At 44.3% G+C, this 19,560-nt stretch overlaps 1 protein-coding gene across 1 annotated transcript in view; it reads right to left on the bottom strand.

The window, feature by feature from the left end:
* DAP (death associated protein) overlaps positions 1-19,560 on the bottom strand; it is a 241,648-nt gene that overhangs the window by 71,758 nt on the left and 150,330 nt on the right. The gene's annotated exons all lie outside the window — the stretch shown is intronic.

Here is a 19,560-nt window from a genome sequence, read left to right on the forward strand (position 1 = left end):
ATTCCCGTGATGACGCCTAAAACGCCATCGCTAAGGAGACAGGAGCCGTTTTTTGCAGTAAGAAGATGCTCATGCGGGGACTCGATGTCTTCCACCACAACCCACTTGGGATTTTAATTTTAATACTGGCAGCAGTTAACCGAGGACCCACTGGGGTAATACTAAGGACTTCCACTTCCAGAATGCCTTGTAGCCACACCCACTCGGGTAGGAAGTAACATAAATGAAGGACTATGCCTCCGTTTAATGCTGTTCCGGTGCCTTTGATGAAGTGACCAGATCACGAAACGCGTCGGCAACTCCGGATTTCATTTGCAGTGCTGAAAGACAATGCCCCTGCTGTTCACTGCAATAAAGATATTTGGCGCACCTTGATCCTGTCTTGCGGCTCATTCCACAACAGGCAGCATTCTTTTATGGATAATTTGCGGCCCAGCCTGGGTCGCGGAAGGAGCCCTGATGCCGTTGGCATTCCCGTGATGACGCCTAAAACGCCATCGCTAAGGAGACAGGAGCCGTTTTTTGCAGTAAGAAGATGCTCATGCGGGGACTCGATGTCTTCCACCACAACCCACTTGGGATTTTAATTTTAATACTGGCAGCAGTTAACCGAGGACCCACTGGGGTAATACTAAGGACTTCCACTTCCAGAATGCCTTGTAGCCACACCCACTCGGGTAGGAAGTAACATAAATGAAGGACTATGCCTCCGTTTAATGCTGTTCCGGTGCCTTTGATGAAGTGACCAGATCACGAAACGCGTCGGCAACTCCGGATTTCATTTGCAGTGCTGAAAGACAATGCCCCTGCTGTTCACTGCAATAAAGATATTTGGCGCACCTTGATCCTGTCTTGCGGCTCATTCCACAACAGGCAGCATTCTTTTATGGATAATTTGCGGCCCAGCCTGGGTCGCGGAAGGAGCCCTGATGCCGTTGGCATTCCCGTGATGACGCCTAAAACGCCATCGCTAAGGAGACAGGAGCCGTTTTTTGCAGTAAGAAGATGCTCATGCGGGGACTCGATGTCTTCCACCACAACCCACTTGGGATTTTAATTTTAATACTGGCAGCAGTTAACCGAGGACCCACTGGGGTAATACTAAGGACTTCCACTTCCAGAATGCCTTGTAGCCACACCCACTCGGGTAGGAAGTAACATAAATGAAGGACTATGCCTCCGTTTAATGCTGTTCCGGTGCCTTTGATGAAGTGACCAGATCACGAAACGCGTCGGCAACTCCGGATTTCATTTGCAGTGCTGAAAGACAATGCCCCTGCTGTTCACTGCAATAAAGATATTTGGCGCACCTTGATCCTGTCTTGCGGCTCATTCCACAACAGGCAGCATTCTTTTATGGATAATTTGCGGCCCAGCCTGGGTCGCGGAAGGAGCCCTGATGCCGTTGGCATTCCCGTGATGACGCCTAAAACGCCATCGCTAAGGAGACAGGAGCCGTTTTTTGCAGTAAGAAGATGCTCATGCGGGGACTCGATGTCTTCCACCACAACCCACTTGGGATTTTAATTTTAATACTGGCAGCAGTTAACCGAGGACCCACTGGGGTAATACTAAGGACTTCCACTTCCAGAATGCCTTGTAGCCACACCCACTCGGGTAGGAAGTAACATAAATGAAGGACTATGCCTCCGTTTAATGCTGTTCCGGTGCCTTTGATGAAGTGACCAGATCACGAAACGCGTCGGCAACTCCGGATTTCATTTGCAGTGCTGAAAGACAATGCCCCTGCTGTTCACTGCAATAAAGATATTTGGCGCACCTTGATCCTGTCTTGCGGCTCATTCCACAACAGGCAGCATTCTTTTATGGATAATTTGCGGCCCAGCCTGGGTCGCGGAAGGAGCCCTGATGCCGTTGGCATTCCCGTGATGACGCCTAAAACGCCATCGCTAAGGAGACAGGAGCCGTTTTTTGCAGTAAGAAGATGCTCATGCGGGGACTCGATGTCTTCCACCACAACCCACTTGGGATTTTAATTTTAATACTGGCAGCAGTTAACCGAGGACCCACTGGGGTAATACTAAGGACTTCCACTTCCAGAATGCCTTGTAGCCACACCCACTCGGGTAGGAAGTAACATAAATGAAGGACTATGCCTCCGTTTAATGCTGTTCCGGTGCCTTTGATGAAGTGACCAGATCACGAAACGCGTCGGCAACTCCGGATTTCATTTGCAGTGCTGAAAGACAATGCCACTGCTGTTCACTGCAATAAAGATATTTGGCGCACCTTGATCCTGTCTTGCGGCTCATTCCACAACAGGCAGCATTCTTTTATGGATATATATATATATATATATATAGATATATATAGATATATATATATATTTTATATCGAAACTCACCTTCCACCTCACCCTTGACCATCGAACTTTATGGTTCAACCAGAAATAGGATGGACATAATATGGTAGTAACATATGGACTCTAAGAGGATTCTGGGAATCATGGACCACTTGGCCTTCACCTTTATGGCCATTGTATGTGTCATTAACATCATTGGTATCATTCTAATTGTGTTACCTTGAACAAATGAAAAATCAATATGACCTGCTCAAACATAAATATGATAAATTAAAATGTACGTGATTTGTGTTCATGTATTTAATTTAATTATTGATTTACTTAAAACTTCCTGATTCCAGCAATGTATTAAGTATGAGACCGTGTACTATCAAGTCTTTCTTCCACCCTACTTGTAGTTTTCATGAATTGTAGTCATCGGTAAATTTGTGGTCCTACCTCAGTTTTCACCACTGCTTTATGCATAAAATGGCGATTGTGTTTACATGTGGCTGGCTATCGAAAAAGACCGTCTGGTCGAAACGCGTCGCCAATAAACGCAATTCCAACACGGACCCTGGTGTGAGAGTCATTTTTGTGGTTATTGCAGAGGTCTTCAAACTTTTTGATGCCGAGACCCCCTTGTAAAACCTTTTTAGGCTTAAGGACCCCCTTCCGACAACAAATTCTAGAAACTGGTACTCCTCATCATAAACAACTATCGACAACCATAAATGTGCCTGTTAGACCTCATCACATCCATCCATCCATCATTCATCCACCCACACTTCCACACATCAATCCATCCTTCATCCATCCACCCTTTCATCCTTCCATCCATACATCCATCCTTCATCCATCCATCCTTTCATCCTTCCATCCATACATCCATCCTTTACATATCCACCCAACATCCACCCGTCCATCCATCCATCCATCCATCCACCTTTTCACACATCCATCCATCCATCATTCATCTGTTCAACCTTTTATCCATCCATCCATCCATACATCTATCCTTCATCCATCCACCTTTTCATCCTTCCATCCATACATCCATCCACCTTTCCATACATCCATCCACCTTTCCATCCATACATCCATCCACCTTTTCATCCATACATCCATCCTTCATCCACCCACCCTTTCATCCATCCATCCACCCATCCATCATTCATCCCCCACCTTTTCACACACCCATCCATGCATCAATCATTCATCCATCCATGAAACCTTTTATCCATCCATACATCCATCCTTCATCCATCCATCCACACTTTCATCCTTCCATCCTTACATCCATCCTTCATCCATCCACCCTTACATCCATCCTTCATCCATCCACCCTTTCATCCATCCATTCACCCATCACTCATCCACCCACCTTTTCACAAATCCATCCATTATTCATCCATGCAACCTTTTATCCATCCATACATCCCTCATCCATCTACCCTCTCATCCTTCCATCCACCCAACTTTTCACACATCCATCCATCCTTCATCCATCTATCCACCCTTTCATCTTTACATCCATCCACTCATCATTCATCCACCCACTTTTTCACACATCCATCCATCCTTTCATCCTTCCATCCATCCATCCTTCATCCTTTTTTCCATCCATCCATACACCCACCCTTTCATCCTTCCATCCATACATACATCCTTCATCCATCCACCCTTTCATCCATCCATCCATCCTCCATCCACCCACCTTTTCACACATCCATCCATCCTTCATCCATTCATCCACCCTTTCATCTTTACACTCATCATTCATCCACCCACCTTTTCACACATCAGTCCACCCTTTCATCCTTCCATCCGTCCGTCCATCCATACAGCCATCCACCCTTTCATCCATCCATACATCCTTCATCCGTCCACCCTTTCGTCCATCCATCCATCCACCCATCATTCATTCACCCACCTTGTCTGTGCCTCTCTCATGGGGGGTCAGTATCTCTCTGCGTCGTCTTCCTTCTTCTTCCTCTATCATGGGAGGGCATCGTTGTCTTCCTTCTTCCTCTCTCATGGGAGGGCATCTCTGCGCCTCCCTGCTTGGGGGGGGGGGGGGGGGGGGGGGGGCGACAGGCTGTATAAACGTCTCACCGTGCAGGCACCAGGTATGAGGGCTCGTGGGACTTGAACCAATGATTGTAATGTCCTTCTGCTGTTTACTGTGTGTTTGTAAAGCGCTCTGATACCTATGGGTTAAACTAGCGCTATATAAAACAAACGTTAAAAAGAAAAATAAACCCACATCTAAGTCTATTGAATTCAAAGGGCTACAGCCTTCTCCCCCAGAAGCCCCCCCCCCACCACCCACCCCCCCAGCTCGTGTATGTGAGCCTGGCTCAAACAGCTTGGACACACACAAAGGCACACCAGAGTACTTCGCAGGTCTTTGAAAGACCTTTACTTGTTAATGAGGCTTTGATGGTTTTCACACCTCGGTGTGAATTAGGCCGTGAGCACCCTCGATCAGCCCGACGCCAGGAACTGCAGAATCTGCGACCCCCTTCCCAGGACTCCACGACCCCCCTGGGGGTCGCGCCCCACAGATTGAAGACCGCTGGGTTATTGGGAGAAGAAACTCGATTTGGGGGTATATATAAGGGGTATATATATATATTTTTTTTTCAGCAAAGGACGGACCCAACCAGCTCCAGTACGCAGCCAGGAGGTCCAGAAACACCACAGCACAAACAGGGTCCAACACTCGATTTTCTGGTAAGATGTATTTTTATTTTCTCAACACCATCATATACACATATATATATATATATATATATATATATATATACACACATGCACACACACACACAATTACCTCCTTCACAACTAAGGATGACGACGCTGTGTGTGGTTTCCAGATTTTATTGTCGGCCACTATCAAACGCGTTTCAAGTACACAGCAGTCTGGCTCACTGATACCAAGGTATCGAATGCAGCCATTTTTCAAACATTATTCGTGAATCACTCGAGTCACATGACAAACCAACTCCAGTGAAAGTGAAAACAGACTCGTAGTTCATTACATTTCGGTAAACGGCAATGAAAAACCTCAATGTTTACGATACATATTTCAGTTTGATAGTGCAATTTCAGCAAGTTCATTTCTTTAACTGTCCATAATAAAAATGTATCAAAGAATCAATTTCTCATATTTACAATATTTACAGCATGGCGCATTTAGAAAATCAAATGTGGTTGTGCCTAACTGCTGACAGGTCATTCTACTATAAATTCATATACAGTAAAATCCATGTTTATTTTTTAATCTTGCAAACCTTTATACTTCCTTGGTTTACTCGATAGAAAAGGACTGCAGCATCCTATGTTTCCACACTAATATAGCCCCAAGTGAGCCTGCACAAAACATGAAAAACAAAATCCAAATTGGATTGTAAAATGTATCAAGCCCAAGTGGGCAATGTACCGTGCACCTCCTAAAATGTCATCCTATAAGTCAATAATACATATATACACTTTGGAAAATACAAAATTATTACTATAAAAGTTACAAATTCAGACCATTTACTTCATCAATCTATTTACAAATGCGTGTGGAGATCTTCTGCAACATTCAGGCCTCCTGGCTGCTTAGAGTCTAGCTCTATAATATAGTGCAACTCTAATCTCCTCAATGCTTTTTCTTTGTTTCCTCCTCTGATATTCTCTGCCACAGAATCAATCACAAAATAAGTTAGTCCCTTGGCATCTTTATTATGGACCTTCTCAAAATGGCGCGCCACAGGATAGGACCGATTGCCATTTTTTATTGCACTTAGATGTTGTAGGATACTTTTGTGGACTTCTAAAATTGTGCTACCCACGTAGCGCAGGCCACATGGGCACTGCAGCACGTAAACAGCATAACTTGTTTTGTAGGTATACTTTCCTTTAATTTTATTTATCTTCTTGGTCAGACCTGGTATATACTGTTCAGTATTTATTCCATGTGTACATGCCTTGCATTTTACACATTTTATAAAACCTTGCCGTTTATTCAACCATGTTGTTTTTGGTAGCGGTTTTCTCAAGTTATTTCTGACCAATGGCTGTTGAAAGGATTTTGCGAAGCGAAATGTAATCTGCGGTCTTCGGGAAACAAGGTTCCTCAGGAGTGGATCATTTTTGATGATTTGCCAGTGCCTATTCAGGATGCTTTTAAGTTTATCCTACTGTTTACTGAAAGTTCTTATCAATCTACATTGATTTTTCTGTTTCTGTATTGTTTTCTTCAAAAATAATTTCTTCTCTCTTTCTTTTTGACGCCCTAGTTATGGTAGTATCAATCCATTTATCTGGATAACCCCTGTTTTTGAACCTTTTCTTCAGAAGACAGATTTTTTTCCTGTTTCAATCTCTTCACTACAATTTTTTTTGTTCGAAGGCATTCACCACAGGGAATGCTTCGCTTCAAGCTACTCGGATGAAAACATTTTGCGTGTAGCAATGTATTCCCTGACGTAAGCTTTCTGTAGATACTTGTTTCTACCCTACCTTCGTTAACATATATAGTTAGGTCTAGAAAATGTACACTGGATTTTCTAATCTCACTCGTAAAGCTCAGGTTGAGATCATTCCTCTGAATTTTATTGATGAAACTCTTCACTTCTTGCTCTGTACCTTTCCATACAAGGAATAAATAATAAATATAACGACTCCAGAGCATTATGTGGCCCTCCCATTTGTTTTGATACTGCGTTCGGATCACCTGCACCTCCCACCAACCCATATGCAAATTTCGTATAGCTGGGGGCGAAGCAGGTGCCCATCGCAGTGCCACAGACCAGGTGGAATAATTCACCATTAAACAGGAAATAATTGCTTGTTAAGCATTTCTCAATTATCCGGACGAGCATTTCTGTATGTGACCACAACTTTTTTGGTCTTGTCCCCAAAAAGTGTTTAGCTGCTCTCAGGCCATCATTGTGTCTAATGCTGGTATACAATGTTGATACATCTATTGTAACCAATAAATAATCTTCTTCACAAGGAAGATCATAGATCCTCCTGAGGAAGTCCCCTGTGTCCTGAACATATGAGGGCAATGTTTTGACCAAAGGGGGATTAAACAAAAAACGAGGGGATTAAACAAAACACCAGTGTGACCGGCTGCTCAATTTTCAAAAACATATATTCATCATGGCTTAAAAGGCATTGACCATACCATTGTTAAGTTTGTTATTAAAACTTTCATTACTGCTAGACATCACACTTTCATTAATTTTCACATAACAGCTCTTATTTTGCAATTGCTTTTATGCCTCTGTTAATTATTTTTGTCTGTCCCACAGGACAATATTGCCCCCCTAGTCAGCATTACGTACAATGCAGTTATCATTGTCAGACAATTTCTTAATCAAAGCCTGATAAGTTTTCTGTTTTGCAATGTTAAATTTAATAATTTTGTTCTTGCTGATATCAGTATTTAATTGTTTTAATTCATTAACAACCAGATCATTAAATACATCAGCCACATCCCTCGATGTCATAGGGATAAAGCGGGAATTACTTCTGTTATGCAGCTAACAACCATTGACAAAGCCAATAAATAGTGCTGGCTTGTCTTAGGTGTATCTAGTACAGCAGGTTGTATAATCCTGTACTTCTTGAATATAGGGACTATCTCTAAAGGAAAAGGAAGCAAATAAATGCCACAAAAAATGGGTGAGGCCTTTCCATCTAAATCTTTTTTTGAGCTTCCTCTTCCTTTGAAGATAGTTCCGGTATTCCAGAATGAGTACAGGATTATATAACCGGTCGTACTTTTTGTGGTTATGAGTTTTATTGTCGAAGATGTACGATAGGAAGTCTACTAGTATTCTTGTTGTGTGAGGTAGTTAGGTCTATTTAGGTCAACTGATGCATTGTAACTGGATACAATAACAGAAAGGTCCAGCAAAATATCAGTTGGGCGGTACACTTTGCTATGTATATATATATATATATATATATATATATATATATATATATATATATATATATATATGCACTCACTTCTCGCTCCTCCTTTGTCGCAAGAGAAGCACTCCACAGGGACCATAGCAGTTGCAGATCCCTTTAATTCGATTGATTGATACTTTATTCAATATTGTCATATCATAAAAGTACATTGATCATAAAAACATTGACATTGAAATACTATATTACAGCTCCTTTTGCACCGAGATGCAGCGCACTCCCAGATGGGTGCTTGTATCGCGGCGGTGCCTCCACGTAAATATAGGCGCTCACTTCTCGCTCCTCCTTAGTCGCAAGAAAAGCACTCGACAGGGACCATAGCAGTTGCAGATTCCTTTAATTCATGATCAAAGGAAGCTGCCCATAGAATTAATGCTATTCTGGATTCCAGTGGGAGGTAGGTTGAAAATGAAACTGGTATTTTGGACGTATTTAAAGAGTTTTATGGAAATTTATATGCCGGAGAACAGTATGATCCATCAAAAAGGGGATTTACTCCTACAACTTTTCTGTGCAAGGGATTTGGGTGAGGAGGAAGCGGAGAGGCCGGAGGCCCCTATAACTATGGTTGAGCTAGAGAAAGCCATAAGTGAGCTAGCAGCCGGAAAGGCGGCAGGGCCAGATAAACTCCAGTTGGAGATTTATAAAACTTTTTTCGGAGTCCTGCAGGAGGATATGTTAGCTACATTCAGACGATCTCAGATCGGTGCCCCTCCTACGTCATGGGATGAGGCCAGTATTGTTGTGTTCAAGAAAAAGGATAAACCCGCCGACCTCCCGGCATCATATCGTCCGATATCTTTGTTGAATGCGGACGGTAAAATATACTCAAAAATTTTGGCAACCAGGTTGGCGGCAGTGATAACACCACTGGTGTCGGAGAGACAGCATGGATTTATCCCTAAACAGGGAACAACGAATCATGTTAATAAGGTAATCACGTTGTTCGGCCATGCTAATGCCATCGGCGACGTGCTCAGCCTTATTCTACTAGATGCCGAGAAGGCTTTCGATCGTGTTTTAGGTTTTTTTTTTTACGGGCTGGGATGAGACGACGCGGGTTTAGGCAACAGTTCATTACTGCTCTTCAGCCTTTATACTGCCAACCTGTTGCTAAGATTTGTACAATGGGGTTGGAATCTAAACCTGTGTCCATTAAGCGGGGGACTAGACAGGGTGTCCTTGCTACTCACTATTATTCTCCTTATACATAAATCCTTTTTTAAAACTGATAGAAAGTAACCCCCGGATCCAGTCAGTAATTGTACAGTAGCAACAATATCGCTTTTTTGCATACGCTGATGATGTGGCCGTGGTATCCCCTAGGCCAGCAGTGGCAATGTATGAAATATAGCAAATTGCAGCAGAATATGGGGCGGTATTGGGCTATAAGTTAAACACATCCAAAACACAAATCTTATGTGTCAATACTGGTATGTACGCCGATCAAAGGGTTTTACAAGAGGTGACTTACTTGGGGATTAGGATAAGGGCATACTTGCCTGCACTGGTTGACTCTAACTGGGGGAAGCTTGTGGCGGTGGTCCGCAGACAATTAGATCAATGTGAATGTTTACATTTATCTTTGGTAGGAAGTTGTAATGTTTTAAAGATGCTGATCCTACCGAAAATGTTATTTTTTTTAGGTGTGTGCCCTTGGAGATACTGCGAGCTAACCTTGCTCAATTACAGTCTATTCTGGCGATATTTATATGGGCACGAGGAGAAGCGCGAAGAGAAATGCGTTACATAGTTTTGCCAAGGGCTCAAGGGGGCTGGGCTGTCCCTGATTTTACCCTTTTCTATTTTGCGTGCATGCTACAACATATGAATATATTGCTCACTGGGGTAGGAACAATAGATATGGCTGAGTCTCCTTCTATATATCAAATGTTGCTGGGCAGTGATGTAAAAAATCAACTGTTTTTGAACTTGGATTGGAGCTATTATAAGCGCACGAGATTCAAAATCCTCATTGCTGCTATAAAGTATGGAAATCCGTTAGGAAGATGTATGAGGTACAAAGAGTCTACTGGTATACTCCACTAACTGCATCTACCTATCTCCCGATTGTATTTTGGGATCGGGTGGTATACAACTGGCAAGCTAAAGGAGTCTCTATGGTGGGTGACTTATTTATGGACAATGGGCTAAAATCGTTTGAGCAGCTCAAGGAGCAGTATCAGCTCTCTCGGGGGATTTCTTTAAATATTTACAAGTTAGGGATTACTTGCTGAAAGCCCGTTGGAATATCCAACCTAACCCCCGCATTGAAGCGGTAAGGAAGGAGGCACGAATTGGTACACTCTATACTCTCATGTTAGGTACAATGCCTAATGACTTGGAACCCCATAGTCGTAAATGGGATAATAGATTAGGATGCCAGGGTATACAGTTGGAGACTTCCATCGATCTGGCTGGACGACTCTTTAGGTCAGCTAATCTCTATGCCCAACATTACAAGAATGTCTTCAATTTATATTTTACACCTGATAAAAATCGCTAAATGGGGGAGGGGTCAGGAGGTCAAATGATTTTGCTGTGGGTTGTGTATGTTTTTTACTCATGTGGGCATTTAAGTAGGTTATTTGAACATATGGATAAATTCCTTACCGAAATTTGGGGGGGAGCCTATACATTTGTCAGCCATGCAGATTTGGTTGGGGGTACAGATGGGTGCAGCAGCGGACACAGTATCTAGCAAATCAGTTAATTTAATTTTCTTAGCCACGGCAGTGGTTAGGCTATGCATTGAGTCTTGTTGGTTACAAAAAGATACCCCATCATTTGAGGCATGGAGGGCAAGGTTCCTGGTTATGTTTAATATGGAGTATAGCCTATATGCTCTTAAGGGCGGCGGAAAAGGAAACTTGGGCGGCAAATTTAGGAGGCAGTCATGACTTATATGGAACTATAAAGTTCAGGCTTGGGTATGGCCCGCTGTCTTATTTTGCTTATGAGTGTTTATTTCTTTCTTTTGTATGTGCAAATCTGCAGAATACTGGGTTTGCGTTATTATCCCCTGCTCATAGGTGTTGATATGTATTAACTTTGTAGCCTTTCTTTGATTTCTTTTGGGATGCTATTGTCTATTATGTATGCGCCATGTTCTCTTTTGGTTTCGGTTTTGTACTCATGTATTCTTAATAAATAAATAAATAAAAAATAAAAAAAGGAAATGTTGCTGCCCGAATAAAATCAGAAAGTGCAACACTATTTCACCCATGAGTGTGTGTGGATTTTTCTTGAGGAATATAATATACATATATACATATACATATATACACACACGCACACACACACACACACATATGAAAACAAGTTACTTACCTGTAACTTTAGTTCTCCAGTATTGGAAGCTTTTATGGATTCACGTGCCTGAATCATTCCCCGTTGTCGAGATGGGAGTCTACGGTATATAAAAAAGCAGTGCTTAGTAGTATAGCAAACTGAAAAGAGGCCTAGGCCCATTTCCCTTTTGCAACCCATAGCCTTTGTTATGTAAAAAAGGCCCAAACTTTTCCCTGAACCAATCAGAGCTACTCACCCTCTAGAACCCTCCTGAGAGAACCTTCTGCCCCTCAGATTTTTCGCGCACTTGTGCATATAACACACTTTTTGTGCTAAATCCGAGGTGAGCCTCTCAGGGGAGGAGGGTGGGTGCATGTGAATCTATGAAAGCTTCCAATACTGGAGAACTAAAGTTACAGGTAAGTTTCGCTGGATCCCCACCGAAACCAGAAAAACAGTCACCCATGCTCTGGTCACGAGCCGACTGAACTACGGTAACACCCTCTACGCTGGTACTACCGCCAAACTCCAGAAGAAACTCCAACGAATCCAAAACGCCTCAGCCAGGATCATATTAGACATCCCGCGTAACGAACACATCTTTGGCCACCTGAAAGACCTCCACTGGCTACCCGTCAATAAGAGGATCACTTTCCGACTGCTAACCCACGCACACATATCACTCTACGACATCGGACCAGAATGCCTCAACTCACGACTGTCCTTCTACACCCCCTCCCGCCAACTACGTTCTTCCAGCCAAGCCCTCGCCACTGTACCCCGCATCAACAAGACCACCATGGGAGGCAGGTCCTTCTCATACCTGGCAGCTAAAACATGGAACTCACTCCCCACCTACCTTCGCCTTACCCAGAACCACCTAGCATTTAGAAAGCAACTTAAAACGTGGATATTTGACAAGTAATCCTCCTCTCCCCCCTAAGCGCCTTGAGACCCTCTGGGTATGTAGTGCGCTATATACATTTTCTGACTTGACTTGACTAACTTGTTTTCTTACTCCAGTATTGGAACTTTCATAGATTCACATGCCTGAATCAGAATAGCAAGCAGTGAGATTACAAAGCACATTTTTCTGATACATTTCATTATCATGTAATACAACTTGAAAAACCAAGCATAACATATAAAATGTGACTTTGTAACAACAAGAGAAATTACGGATGGAGGGATGGAAAAAAGGCTCACCGTTACTGGATGATATTCCGCAGTACCACCTCTCCCACCGCCGCATCCGACTCTGCAGCTGCCTCCAAGCAATAGTGCCTGGTGAAGGTGTACGTAGATGCCCAGGTCGCTGCTCTGCAGATATCCTGGATTGGCACTCCTCCAAACAGTGCAGTGGAAGTGGCCACTGCCCTCCTGGAATGGGCACAAACTTGTGCATTCAGAGGCTTTCCAGCAGCTTGATGACAGTAGATAATCGCACTGGAAATCCATCTGGCAATTCCCCTCTTTGACAGCGGGAAACCTTTCCTGGGTGCGCTGAAAGCGACGAATAACTGACAAGATTTGCGAAAAGCCTTAGTTTCTTTCAAGTAAATCTTCATACATCTTTGAACGTCCAGTGAGTGCAACACTCTTTCCGCTGCTGTCGATGGGTGAGGAAAGAAATGTTTTAACACCAACGGCTCATTCAGATGAAAATCAGTTGGCACAGTTGAGCGCTTGTAGTTCACCTACTCTTCTCGCTGAAGTCAAGGCAATGAGAAGAGCCACTTTCCAGGACAAAAACTTAAGGTCCGCCCTGTGTACTGGTTCAAACGGTGGTTTCATCAATTGAGAGAGTACTATATTCAGATTCCATAGTGGCGGTGGAGGCTTTACTGGAGGAAAGACTCTGAATATTCCCTTCATAAATTGCTAGATGATCCTCGATGACCATAAGGACGGGCCTGACAATGACCTCCTGTAGCCGGATAACACAGACAAATGTACCTTGATGGAAGCGTGTGCTAATCCTGACTTTGCTAATAGCAGAATGTAAGGTATAATTTGATGAGGTGCAGCAGTAAGAGGGTGAAAGTTACACCACAGACAAAACCTTTTCCATTTCATCCTGTAGGTTTTGTTGGTACTCTCCGCTCTGGCTTTGGACAGGATCTCCCTACATTCGTGTGAGATGTTCAGATGACTAAACTCACAGTGTTCAGGAGAAAGGCTGCTAATCGCAAGGATTTCGGGTCCGGATGGAGCATCTGACCCTTGGACATTGTCAGAAGCGATGGAATTGGATGTAAGCGAATTGGACGGTCCTCAGACAGCAGCAGTCGTTCCGTGAACCAGTGTTGTCTGGGCCACCACGGGGCTACTAGGATCAGCCTGAACGGTTCTTTCTTGATCTTCACCAGAACGCGGGGAAGAAGAGGAATTGGAGGAAAACCGTAGGCAAAGACGCCGGACCATGCCATGGAAAACGTATTCCCCAAAGATCCTTCTGGGGAAGCCAGCTTGCGAAGTACTGGAATTTCCTGTTTTCCCTTGTAGCGAAGAGGTCCACTATCGGTGTTCCCCATCTTCGAAAGATGCTGTCCAGAATCCCCTGGTCCAGCTCCCATTCGTGGCAGGACGATTTGTGCCTGCTGAGAGTATCCGCCTTGACGTTTTGATCCCCCGGGAGGTTGTCTGCTGCCAATGATATTCCTTGCTGAAGAGCCCATTCCCATATCTCCTGGGCTTCCTGAGACAGGGAGAGAGATCTTGTTCCCCCTTGCTTGTTTACATAGTGCATTGCTGTAGTGTTGTCTGTTACCAACACCGGCGAACCTCTTATCCTTGGTAGAACAGCTTGTAATGCCAAGCGGATCGCTCGGAGCTCCAGCAGATTTATGTGTAATTGCTGCTTGTGCACCTTCCAATGACCGCTGACTTGAATGTCCTGAAGGAAAGCTCCCCATCCTTCTAGAGAGGCATCCGTCGTCACCACTAGAGGAGCCGTTCTAGCCAGAAACGTCAGACCTTGAGACACATTTCCTTTTTGTGTCCAGCACTCTGCTGCCTGTACCATCACTGGTGTCACCCAAATTGTGTTTTGAAGGATCCCTCCACTTGACGCCATTGGAGATCGATCTGCTCCTGCCATGGGCGCATCCTTAACCTCCAGCAAGGCACCAGGGGAATACAAGATGACATAATGCCCAGCAAGGATTTGTGACTGCAGACTGAAAGAGACTTTCTTTTTACAAAGTCTTGGAAGAGGGACACAATCCTTAGTTGCCTTTCTTCGGAGGGAAACGCCTTGTTGCAGTCTGTGTCTAATATTGCCCCCAGAAATGTGATCAGTTTTGTTGGGTGGAGGTTTGACTTTCCCTCGTGGAGAGTCAATCCCAGTTTGGCGAACAAGTCTATGCAGGCCTGTGTTGACGCTCTGGCCTGTACTTTTGACGGTGCTTTTACTAAACAGTCGTCGAGGTAAGGAAATATTTGATATGTTTGCTTCCTCAACACAGCCGCTACTGGAGCAAGGCATTTCGTGAATACTCTCGGCTCTGACTTCAAGCCGAATGTACCCTGAATTGGTAATGTCTTCCGGCTACTAAGAACCGAAGGTACTGGCTGTGTGCAGGATGGATCGGCACGTGGAAATACGCGTCTTGTAGGTCGAATGTAGTCATATGATCTCCTGGGTTCAATAACGGAAGGATGTCCTGCAGAGACACCATCCTGAAAGATTGCTTCTTGAGATAGGTGTTTAAGGATCTGAGATCCAGAATGGGGCGCCATTAGATCTTGTTTTTCTTGATTAGAAAAAACCTGGAGTAAAACCCCTGGTTTTCCTGGGCTTTCGGTACCGGTTTTATTGCTCCCTTTTGGAGCATTGTCCGAATCTCCTGCCGGAGTTGATACAGATGGTTGGCTCTCTGGTGCATCAGTGGCGTACAAGGGGGCGTTTGAAGAAATTCTAGGGTGTGGCCAAATTGAACAATTTTGAGGACCCACTGGTCCGTTGTTATTTTCCGCCAATTGTGAAGATAGTGAGCAATCTTCCCACCCAGGGGAGCATCTGGCATAGCCGGAAGATGGAGGTTGTCATTGCCGACAGGTGTTGTCCTTCCCGCGGTCACCCCGTCCTCTTGGAGTCGATTTTGACGCGGATTGTACTGTTGATGGTAAGGCTGCGATGAGGCCGAATAAGAAGAATATCTCCCTTGTTGATATCCTCCTCTATACGAGGACTGTCCTCTACCCCTGGAGCCGCGAAAAGGGGTTTTCCTGTATTGCAGTGTCCCCAGAGCCTTTGCCGTATCAGTATCCTTCTTGATACTCTGCAGAGTATCATCAATATGCTTCCCAAATAGATCTTCTCCATTGAAAGGGAGGTCTAAAGTTTTGTTTTGCACTTCCGGCCTAAACGCCGTTGCTCGCAGCCATCCTTGCCTGCGCAGGACCGCTGCTCCTCCCAAGGATCTAAAAGCTGTGGTCGCTATATCCATAGCGCAGTCTATGACTTCAGCCGAAGTCCTCTCCCCTTCCAGGAGAATCTTCTTCACCTCCTGCTTCTCAGGTTCCGGCACCTGGTTCATGTATGGAGACAGGTCACACCACATTTGCCTGTCGTACCTTCCCAAGATAGCGAGGGCATTAGCTACTTTCACCAGCAGAGCAGACATTAAGGAAAACCGTTTTCCTGCATTATCCAACCTTCTGCCCTCTCTGTCCGGAGGTGTTGTGATCGGAGCAGATGGGTTCCTGGATTTCAGGTGTGCCACCTGAGTAATCACAGAATCCGGTTTGGGATGACACAAAGGCAAGCTGGAGCATCAGTAGGTGCCTTATATTTTTTATCCAGTCTGGCCAGAACCGGCATCACCATAGCTGGCATCTCCATGGCCTTTAATCCTTCCTCCCAAATATGAGACACTATAGGCAGGGATCGCACAGATTTCCGATACGAGTCCTTGAAGTCATATAAAAAGCATTCCGCTTTCTCCTCCGTTATGGACAGTGCAAATCTCTTAGTGGCTCTTTCTGTTAAATTATGAAAACCACAGATGTCCTCCGGTAGAGACTCTACTGGCCCCGGCGTAAGAGTTGAAGGTGAGGGGATGAGATAGTCATTCCATTCTGCACTTGGTTCCGCAATCTCCCCATCCTAATGATCGTCATCCGAGGTATCGTGATGTGACGTTGGTGGTGGAGACCTAGCAGTACGTTCCGGCAAAATATCTCTCCTACGTACCGGTGTCCCTGGTACCAACCGTGGACGCGGAGTAACCTCTGGGACTTGCTGAGTGGCTGGAGTCGCTGGGTATTTCCTCCTATAATCCTCCAACATGCCCTGGAGGTCCCTCAACAGAGAGGATGGCACATTTGTCATCTCCTCACGTTGCTGTTGGCTATATCGGTGCTGTTCTTGGGGATGTTCCTGAAAACCCCCATATTCTTCCTCAGAATCCACCTCCTGGTACTTGACCTGCAGTTGCGAAGGGCTACTCACAAACCCATATTCGTCATCTTCCTCCTCCGAATCTTCCTCTTCCAGCAGGTGAGATGGCACCAATGGAGAGACCTTGCTCGGAGAAGTAACTTCTGGTGTTATAAGCTTTTTCCAAGGCACCAATCTTTTCTCTGGTGTCTTTTCCCTCGTCGACGAGATTCCCATTGCTGTCGTCAACCAAGTCATCGCCGTCGACGCCACCGTCGACGTTGTAGTCACCGTCGACGCTGTCCTCGTCGACGTTCCCGTCGTTGACGCTGCCGTCGACGGGGAAATCGTCGATGCCGATTTCTCACCAGATTTAACACCATCTTTCTTCGTAGACGACGCAGGTGTTTGTCGTCGTCGATGACACCTTTTTCGTCGACTGTCCCGTCGACAGTGTTGAAACACTACCTTTCTCCTCAGAAGGCGCAGAGGAAGTCCGTTTGATGGTAATCTTAATTTTCTGAGGCGATTTTGGTGGATCTGATGCGAATTTCACTTGTTTCACCTCAGAAGCAGAACCCTTCTTCCCCTTAGTTTTAACTGAAGGGGATTTTGAGGGACTGTGCCCTGAAGACCCTGGGGTGGTATTTTTTGGGGCCTTCTCAGGTCTTTCTCCTGAGGAATGTGTCTGAGGAGATCTACTTCTCTTCTGAGACCTCTTAGATGCCACAGACTCCTCCTCACTCTCACTTGAGAGGATTTCTTTCCTGGCTTTAACCTTCTGGAGCCAGATCAGCAGCCTTCCCTCACGATCCCTCAAGGTTTTATTCGAAAAGGTACGACATACCTTACAATCTGCTGCCTTATGGTCTAGATAGAGGCAGTAGATGCAATCTTTGTGAGGGTCATCTGTATAAAGCCTCTTCTTAGAGCAGGTGGAACAAGCTCCAAATAATCCCTTTTACTCCTTCTCCGACATAGTAGATGAAATTAGATGATGAGAAACCTCAAATCTTAGTCAAAATACTTTTGAAGTAAAGAGTTTGAGCAGAGCTCAAAAGAGATTCCCTAGCACAATGCGCAGCAGAAAAATCTGAGGGGCAGAAGGTTCTCTCAGGAGGGTTCTAGAGGGTGAGGAGCTCTGATTGGTTCAGGGAAAAGTTTGGGCCTTTTTTTACATAACAAAGGCTATGGGTTGCAAAATGGAAATGGGCCTAGGCCTCTTTCCAGTTTGCTATACTAATAAGCACTGCTTTTTATATACTGGAGACTCCCGTCTCGACGACGGGGAATGATTCAGGCATGTGAATCTATGAAAGTTCCAATACTGGAGTAAATATATATATATATATATATATATATATATATACACACACACACACACATATATATATACATACATCAAATCTGCATCAAAACTTATCTAGTCACACATTAGGTAAACACACTGTATATAAAACAATTAAAATTATATTTTTTGAAAGAGTAACCTGGCATCTAACGACCGATTAAGCTGGGTACTAAACTGAAATGGCGCTTCCAAATACTTTCATCTGTGAAAAGACATTATGTAAATATGTTTAAAAACATGACTGTGAGAATCATTTGTAATCCCTCTCCTAGTGAGGACCCGCTGCTTTAGGTCAATTAAACCAATCAGAACATGGTGTCGCAACCGCAGCATAACTCGCATATTGGGTGAATTCCATGGCAGCATCAGATGTTTAGTAGAGAAAACTACTCTAACATACAATAGCATCTGCCAGTCTTCTGAACATCAGTCTGATAAATGTAACAATTAGCCTGACAACTTAAATTAGACCCAACAGGGAAACTTGATGAAAGGCATCATAATCCTAATAAATGTGCACAAATACCACAATCTCTGCAATGTATTGTTAGCAATGAAAATGTTGCAATTCAGCAGGCTCTCGGAGAAGTGAAGTAAAATGCTTCAATACATCTACACAAAAAGCCAGCTGCTCAACTCAGGCTGCAAACCTATCAACAGTTCTGGCGTGCAAGAGCTCAACCACGGTCACATCTTAGGCTAGAGGAGAGCTGTTAAACAATGCACACCAACAATGCAAACATGCAATACTTTTCAGCTGTTTACACCGCACCTCTGCACTCATCATACAACACTTTCCCCTCATCCAACCGTCATAAAATCCAGGAAAGTGCCAAAGAATGGTACTTGGTTTCGGTAAAACCCTAACTGGTTCACAGGGAACCCTGGTGTACTAGCCAAACTGCAGGATAGGTGCGTACAAAGTGCATCATAAAGAACACCAGCAGCAGGGTAATAGCCATGTGCTTTGTTAGCTGTGTACAGAGTGCATCATTATGGAACATAGAACTGTACAACACTTCTGTTGGTTTCTGCAGCCTACAGGTAAAGGCTACCATTTTTGTCTTTTATAAGTACACCCAGGCAAGAAGACTATGGGTCTAATTATATAATACTTCCAAACATTGGCAAAGCCAATAGGTCTTGCCTATGTAAGAACTATTGTCTTTACCAATATGTTTTAGACTTGCTGTACAGCAGCTTGGCTGCTGTTCAGCATTGTTAAAAGTTAGTGGTGTAAAGGAGAGTGGTTTGGAG

This window comes from Lissotriton vulgaris, chromosome 4_1, assembly GCF_964263255.1.
Source record: "Lissotriton vulgaris chromosome 4_1, aLisVul1.2, whole genome shotgun sequence".
NCBI classification, from domain to species: domain Eukaryota; kingdom Metazoa; phylum Chordata; class Amphibia; order Caudata; family Salamandridae; genus Lissotriton; species Lissotriton vulgaris.